The sequence below is a fragment of the Mus caroli genome, chromosome 16 (genome assembly GCF_900094665.2).
Source record: "Mus caroli chromosome 16, CAROLI_EIJ_v1.1, whole genome shotgun sequence".
In the NCBI taxonomy this organism is placed as follows: Eukaryota; Metazoa; Chordata; class Mammalia; order Rodentia; family Muridae; genus Mus; species Mus caroli.
Window position 1 is genome coordinate 85,897,478 of NC_034585.1, and position 7,803 is coordinate 85,905,280.

The 7,803-nt window shown below is 48.2% G+C and overlaps 1 pseudogene; it reads right to left on the minus strand.

Annotated features, from left to right (window-relative positions):
- Positions 1 to 523: 523 nt before the first annotated feature.
- Positions 524 to 2,033, minus strand: LOC110311952 (annotated as a pseudogene).
- Between the last annotated feature and the right edge of the window lie 5,770 nt (positions 2,034 to 7,803).

A 7,803-nucleotide genomic window follows, 5' to 3' on the forward strand; every position in this document is an offset into this window, starting at 1 on the left:
CCACACCACCATCACGTCGACGGCAGCTGTGTGCCCATCTGACGTGCATCTGACAGAACATCTCCTTCTAAGGTGGACCCTGGAAGTATAAAGACCCTTTTTTGTCCCCTTTGTTTCACTGCTACCTTTGGGGACTTAGAAGCTAACTTCTGGTGAGGGCTGACTAGGGCTTGGTCACTGAAGGTGCATTGACAGGATTCGCCACTAGAGGGAGACAGGTCACCCTATTTGGACTTAGCAACTTGGCTGCCATATTAAAAGGGGATGAGGGAACTTATTCTTGTTGGCTGTGTTTGTTTTTATAGTGAGATAAGGTCTCACTGTGTAGCCCCAGCTGGCCATCAAATGACTGTGTAGGCCATACTGGTGGTCTACATAAATGTCTGAGTGCTGAGATTAAAGGTGCGCAACACCAGGCCTTGCTTAAGGAAAAGATTCTTTTTTTTTTTTTTTTTTTAAAGAAAGGAAGATACGAACTTTATTAGAAAAAATAAAATAAAAACAAGAAAGGAAATGGGTTTGTTCAACGGATGCCTTGGTGGATAAGGCTACTTTTAGCTACACTGGCTCCCACCACCACCACCACCACCACCCCGCCCCTGCTCACGCTGAAGGGCAGGGTCCATCTCAAAGCAGCGCCACAACTGTAGAGTCTCATCAGCTGCTGCTGATGCCACTGTGGCCCCATTTGGACTCATTGTAAGACCCAGGACCCGTGCTGCGTGACCTTTGAGCTCAGCCACCTTGGCCATGGTTGGATACTTCCAAATAACCAGTGGCTCTGGGCAAAGTTGTGACCTGAGATAAGCCCCTTACAGTGGGGAGAACAGATTACGGAGCACACCTGGGAATGCATATCCACAGCACTCAGGCCCCTGAGCGGACGTTCCAAATGTAAATGTGCCGGTCACTGGTTCCTCCTCCTGTTGCCAGGATATTGGACTGCCAGGGACACCACGCAACAGCCTTGACAGCACCTTGATGTTGAGTGAATGTTTGCAGGGGAGCCCATCCACTTTCTCCAGGACCACTGGGCCACACGTTGACAATGTTATCATTGCCACCACTTGCCAGATGTCGTCCATCTGGGACCCAGCGAAGCCTACATACTTCCTGGCTATGGCCACTCAGTGTGGCCACATGGTGTTCTGCTACCCGAACATCATGGTGGTGGATGTGGCCAGACCGTGAACCACTGGACAGGATATAGCTGTTCCAACTGAGGGAGCTTACTGGAGCAGAGTGACTGGTCATGTTTCGAAGTCGTTTCTGCTGCTGCACATCCCAGAGCTGGACCTCAGCATTGCTGGTGCCCACGGCTAGGTAGTTGCCCTCCTTGATCCAGGCCACCGAGGATATGTAGTCCCCAGGCTGCTCCATTTGCAACAACTACAGGATGTCACCAGAACCAGCGTTCCATAATTACACACTGTTGTCCAGTGCCACAGCCAATACATTTCCTGAGCTCCAATCTACAAGATTCAGGTAGTAGTCATTCCAGATTTCGGGGGCATCAAGACTCCTGTCTGGCAGAGAGGGATGTATCTGCAAGCCTTCCTGCTGGAGTTAGGCGTGCCTTTCTGGCTGTAGAGTACTTTCAGTCTGTTCTGGTAGCCTTCTGGGGGCATTCTGAGGTTTGCCCGCTGAGCCTGAGGATCTTTGCTTCCTCCACATCAAAACCGGTCAGGTTGAGAGACCAGGCTTTCTGATGCTCCTTTTTGGTGGGCGTTGCCCTGTCTTCTGACTGGTTTTCCTTGCTTAAGAGGAAGCTGGCCACCTCCATTTGAGAAGCACTGCGTTGGGGGATAAAGCGGTCACTTCCAGGTTTCCTAGGGGTGGTCTGAACCTTGGAACTAGATTTGCCAGGAGTTTGGCCCCGGGTCCAGTGCCCTGTGATCTGTTGGTAGCCCGCATGGGCCAGGGGGCTGGGTCCGTGGCTTCCTTTGCTTTGGGCTGCCAGCGCGCAACCGGGGCATTGGGGATGGGCGCATCCAGTTGAAGCAGTGAGTGCAAATGAACAAGAACTGTGCCATGGCAGGGCTACCTTGGCGAGAGGCGACCAAGCTCGATCCTCGCAGGGCTCCTGGGCTACGCTTGCCACAGCTTGCACCAGCCCCGCCCCTCTCCATACTCAACTCTCCGGAACACAAATTCCTGGCTCCTTGCAAAGCTTCTGTGCGACTGCCTAGCACGTTCTTTTCCTGACCAGGAAAAGATTCTTAAATGGGTGATTGAAGGCAATATGTCCTGTTCAAAGTTGCCAGGTGTCCTAAATAAAAAATTGAGACCACCCATTCAGTTGACTCACATTTGAATTTCACAGAGGTTCGGCCTGGATGCTGGTGAGGTGAAGTTTCTCTAAAGCGCGTTCCCTTCTGGAAATGGAACTCTGCTACAGAACAGCAGGCACACATTCCCGAGTTACATCGGCAGCTTCAAAGGAACCACCTTTTAACGTAGACTTGTCCTACGTAATGTCTGAGACATCTCTCAAGCCTGGTGAAAAATATCTAGGCACAATCTCTGTCCTATATCTGGTTCTGATGTCAGTGTGGCTACTATAGCTGCCTTTGGCCACTGTCGGCTTTATCTGTTCTCTCATCCTCTGACGCTGGGTGTATTTTAGCATATATCAATAATATAAAATAGTTGGTTTCATTATGACAGGTTTTCTTTGTTGTTGTTGTTGTTTGCTTGCTTGCTTGCTTGCTTGCTTGAATAGACCAGGGCTCCTGTAGCTCAGAATGACCTTGAACTTCTGGTCCTCCTGCCTGTACCCTCAAGTGTTGGGATTAGAAGCACAAGCTGTCACACCCAGTTCAGGAGATGCTGGGAATCAAGGCAAGCATGTGGTACTTGCTAGGCAAGCACTCGACCAACAGTTAGGCTGTATCCCAGGCCCTTGTGATATTTTCATGCATGTATATAACATATCTTGATAATAATTTTTTTTGTTTGTTTGCTTTTCAAGACAGGGTTTCTCTGTTCCTTGGCTGTCCTGGAACTCACTCTGTAGACCAGGCTGGTCTCGAACTCAGAAATCTGCCTGCCTCTGCCTCCCAAGTGCTGGAATCAAAGGCGTGCGCCACCACTACCCGGCTCACTTACATTTTTTAAAAAAATTACTATTTTTATGTGTGTCTGAATGTGCCTGCATGAGTTTAGGTGCACCACATTGCAAGCAGGAGCCTTTGGAGGCCGTGGGCCCCTTCGAACTAAAAATTCAGATGGATTTTGAGGCCCCGTGTGGGTGCTGGAAATTGAACCCAGATCCTCTTAACCTCTGAACCATCTCTCCAGCTAGGGTGGGGGTCTGTACAAGGCTTCTTGGTTGATTCTGGAGTGAAGTTGGGATTAAGAAACACATAACAAGCCCTGGGGCTGGGAAACATAAAAGACCATTTCCCGTCCTCACAAGTGCTGACGGCGTCCCTTAGACCTGAGAAATGTTTGGGCCCCTTTAAGAGATAAAGCTCCTTTGGTACCTCCCAGTGTTGGCAGATGGCTTAGGATGTATTGTAAGGGCCTGAAAGTCTCTGGAGGAAGACCCCAGACTGTGAGTGTGCAAAGGCAAAGGGTGTCCATTCTGCAGAAACAGCCAGCACGCGGGGGTAACAACCACACAGACATTCAAGTCCCTTTTCTAACAGGACTTCTTGATTGCTTCTGAGGTAACAGCAGACTTCTAGAACTTAGGGCATATTCCAAGGGGTTATAGAAACCATCAAGAAAGGTCACAAAAGATACACACCACAGGACCCCACGTGCAAAAGCAGGGGATAAGATATTGACTGAGTTTGTCAAAACTTCAAGGAGGGCTTAGTTATATAAAGTCTTAAGCTTTCCATGGCCCTCCATGCTAGTAACAAATGATGAAAGTTAAGCCAGATACTCGCTCCTAGTGTATATGCACGTGCATATTCTCTGTTATAACCCTTACTCAATTTATGACTGAAGGTGTAAACTCGCAATGAGCTTTTTACCACGTGAACACACACTATGAGAATCATACATGTCCTGAGAATGAAGGACAGAGATAAGTCCCCTTCCCTTTTCTCCACATACAGCACCACACCTGTCTTAAAGTTTTTGATTGCTAACAACCAAAAAAAAAAAAAAAAAATCATACTAGCTGGGCAGTGGTGGTACATGCCTTTAATTCCAGCCCTTGGGATGCAGAGGCAGACAGATTTCTGAGTTCAAGGCCAGCCTGGTCTACAGAGAGAGTTCCAGGACAGCCAGGGCTACACAGAGAAACCCTGTCTCACCCAATTCCCCATCCCCAAAGTCAAACCATGGCAAATGTCTGACTGTATGGTCGTCAGCTTAGTCCAGCTGCATGTAACTAGAGACAACTCTCTTAAATCAACATCACTGGGTCCCAGACAGCGCTGCTCAGCCTCCGAGAGCACAGCAGACACAGCACAACAGGTTGTAAACATTGCTGTCAACGTGGGCGCAAACTTACAGTCTCTAGAAGTGCACCTCTCAGATAAGGGAACGCCGAGGCACCCTGACTCAACCTCTCCTTGCCATGTGCTTCAGCCCCCTACGATGGCCCAGTGCAGCCTGCGAAGGAACTTCGTCTAGGGTATGCGTGCAATGGGAAGGGGACAGCCGGTCTGAGAAGAACATGGAGGAGGGGCTACAAGGAGGGGGGTGTGGGTGCAGGTGTAGGAGAGGCAGAGAGCCTCGTCTGATGTTCTGCTTGCACAGTAGGGTAATAACTGTGGTTGGAAAATATCAGTGAGAATTTCAAATAGCTGGTGTTTGGCACAGTATCAAATACCAACACAAGGCAATAGTAAATGTTCCTAACCATGGATTTGCCACTAGTCCTGCCTGGATCCTTGTGCTTTGTATACACCTATTGAAATGTCACACTGTAACCATAAATACTATGATTTATTATTAGGCATGCTAGCACTCTAGCACCGAGCCATACCCGTAGATACACACGAGAGCTGCGTCAAAGCCATTGCCATGCCAGCTAGCACTGCTGACCCGAGCTTCTCACATGGCTAACCTGACTCTTGGGCTATTCTCCCCAAGTCTTATCACAAATTGTATTGTTTTTCTTATTTTAGTTAAAGTTGAATTTAGCAAATCATCCTAGACATTCACAAAACAAGAAAAAAAGTCAAAGCAAACAAACCTAGATATGCCAAGGTTAGAGCCTAGGGAATGAAAAGAAAAATATCAGTGTGTGCACCTATATGTGCATGTGTGTTCATGTGCATGTGTGTGTATGTGCACATGTGAAAACATGTACTTGTGTATACATGTAAATGTGTGCATGTTTGTACCCATGTGTGTCTGTGTGTACATGGGTATGTGTGCATGTGTACATGTATGACATGTGTGTGCATGTGTGCATGTATGATGTGTGTGTATGTGTGCATGTATGAACATGTGTGTGTCTGTGTGTACATGTGGAAGTCAAAGGACACCTCAGGTGTGTCATTCCTTAGGCACCACCCATCTTCTAATTGACTTTTTCTTATGTGTGTGCACATTTTGCCTCCACATATGTGTGTGTACCACATGTATCCTGGTACCCCAGGATGGCATCAGATCCTCTGGGTCAGGAGTTATGGATTGTTGCAGGCCACCACGTGGGTGCGGGGAATCAAACCTGGATCCTCTTCAAGAGCCACAAGCACTGTTGGCCACTGAGCCATCTCTCCAGTCTCTCTTAATTGTTCTTGAGAGAGGGTCCCTCACTGGCCAAGCCCTCACCAAGTAGGCCAGGCTGGTCGACCAGTAAGCTCCAGATTCGCCTGTTTCCATCTGTGCAGCACTGAGATTACAAGTGCGCACCACACAAGGCCTTTTTATGTGGGTTCAGGAATTGAAGTCACTCATGCTTGAATGGCAGCTCTGTGCTCAGAGAGCCTGAGTTGGTCCTGAAATGCATGGTTTTAACAGAAGAATACACAGGCAGCCCCTGTAGTCGCTTTGTCTTAGGTTCTCATGCATTATTTTCTTCTGGTCTCTACACAATCTAATCTCTTATCTGCCCAGAGCACAGGCAAGACATTTTTGTCACCAGTCATGTATTTGTTTTTAAAGTGAGCAGACAACAGTGCCTCAGACTGTTACACCGATGTTAACATGAAGCAGATATTGCACCTAGCCAGTGGAGGGAATGAATATTTACACTGAGGGGCAGAATGGGGAAGATGGATACAGGATGACTTCCTCCGTTTTGTGTGTTGATGCTGGTAATGGTGTGAAAGCGTCTGATCCCAGTACTTGGGACACAAAAACAGGAGGGTCAGGAGTTCAGGGTCTGTGTCCACTACATCTGCAACCTGTCTTAAAAACCAAGGCAAAATGATAAATTACTTGATTACGTTCAGTTTTTAAAAGGAGGCAGAGATACAGCTCAGTTAGCACAGAGCTTGCCTAGCATTGCCTGAAGCCCTGGCTTCCTTCAGTATCGCCACATAAGCCAGGCATGACGGTGTATATCTGTGATTCCAGAACTCAGGAGGTGGAGGGAGAAGAGTCAGTTCAAGGCCATCCTAGGGCACAGGAGTTAGAGGCTGGCCTGGGCCAGGGAGACCCTGTCTCAAAACAAGGGACAGGGAGGGTTACGTCTTTGAACATTGTGCTTATTTGTGCCTATAAAAGAATTTTGTATTTATTTTCTTTACATTTTAGTTATCTTTATCTGAAGTATTTCCTGAAAAGCCTCAGGTAATACTTTAGATAAAGGCTGTCCTTTCCAGCAGGTTGTAGTATTAACATTTTAAAATAAACTTTGGAACGTGGGTGAGAAGAGAGGACAGGAAGGGTCAACCAAGCTTCGGATGTATGAAAAGCCATAGGAAGACCTGCTTCTTGACAAGCTAACGAAAAAGTAAAAGCAAAAACCAATGCATTTGGGCAGAGGTGGCCTGTGAGTGGGGATCACAGAGCCATGAGTTACTAAGTGAAAATCTCAGTGCCTGCCAGGGAGCCACCTCCCTAAGAGTTTCTGGTCAATGATGTCTCTGAGAACCCCAAAACAATACAGTCAATCAGCCACTGCTCCGGGTTGCCCACCAGAACTAGATGGTAGGCCTCTATGCTGAAGAGACCACAGGCCCTGGTCAGAGGCTACAGAGAAATCAAGCAGGGACTAGGCTGGAAGCTCTTCCCCACCCTTCTCAGGCTGCCCTGGGGACAATTGTCATGAATGGTCTTACTCAGCTGTAGACCAGCCAGTGCCCTACTGGGTGGTAAGTTAGTTATGAGGATAACCAAACATTGCGCTACAGTTTAACTTGGTTGTCATCTTGCTTGGATATGGATTCAGACAGGTGGGTAAGGGTAATGTCATGCAGGGCTCAGGAGTGAAGGGTTCCATCCCTACCTGCCTGGGTGTTGCCGAGAGACAGCCCGGATGCTGTCAGCATCCCCAGGAGTGCCTCACCAAGGAGCTCTGACTTAGCCTTGATGAGAACTGCCCTGAGGGCCATCCTGAAGCTTGGTCTCCCCAGTCTTTCCTCCCCCTTCCCCTTGCTAGGTTTCTCTCAGGAAATACACTACTCCACTTCCTGCTAGTTAAGCTCAGTGCTAAGGATTTACCCAGGAAGCCCATCCTGTGGCAGGACTGGCCATGGTTTCTTGCGCACACCCGACTGGCCAGGAAGAACGACGCTGCAACAGGCTCCTTCCGCACATGTTTATTGGGAGAGCTTGATTGCAGAGGCAAAGTCACCCCAAGTCCAGAACTGGTGCTGCTTATATAGGCCTAGGAGAGGTGTTCTCTCTCATCTGATTGGTTAACTTGTCTCTCATCTGATTGGTTAACTT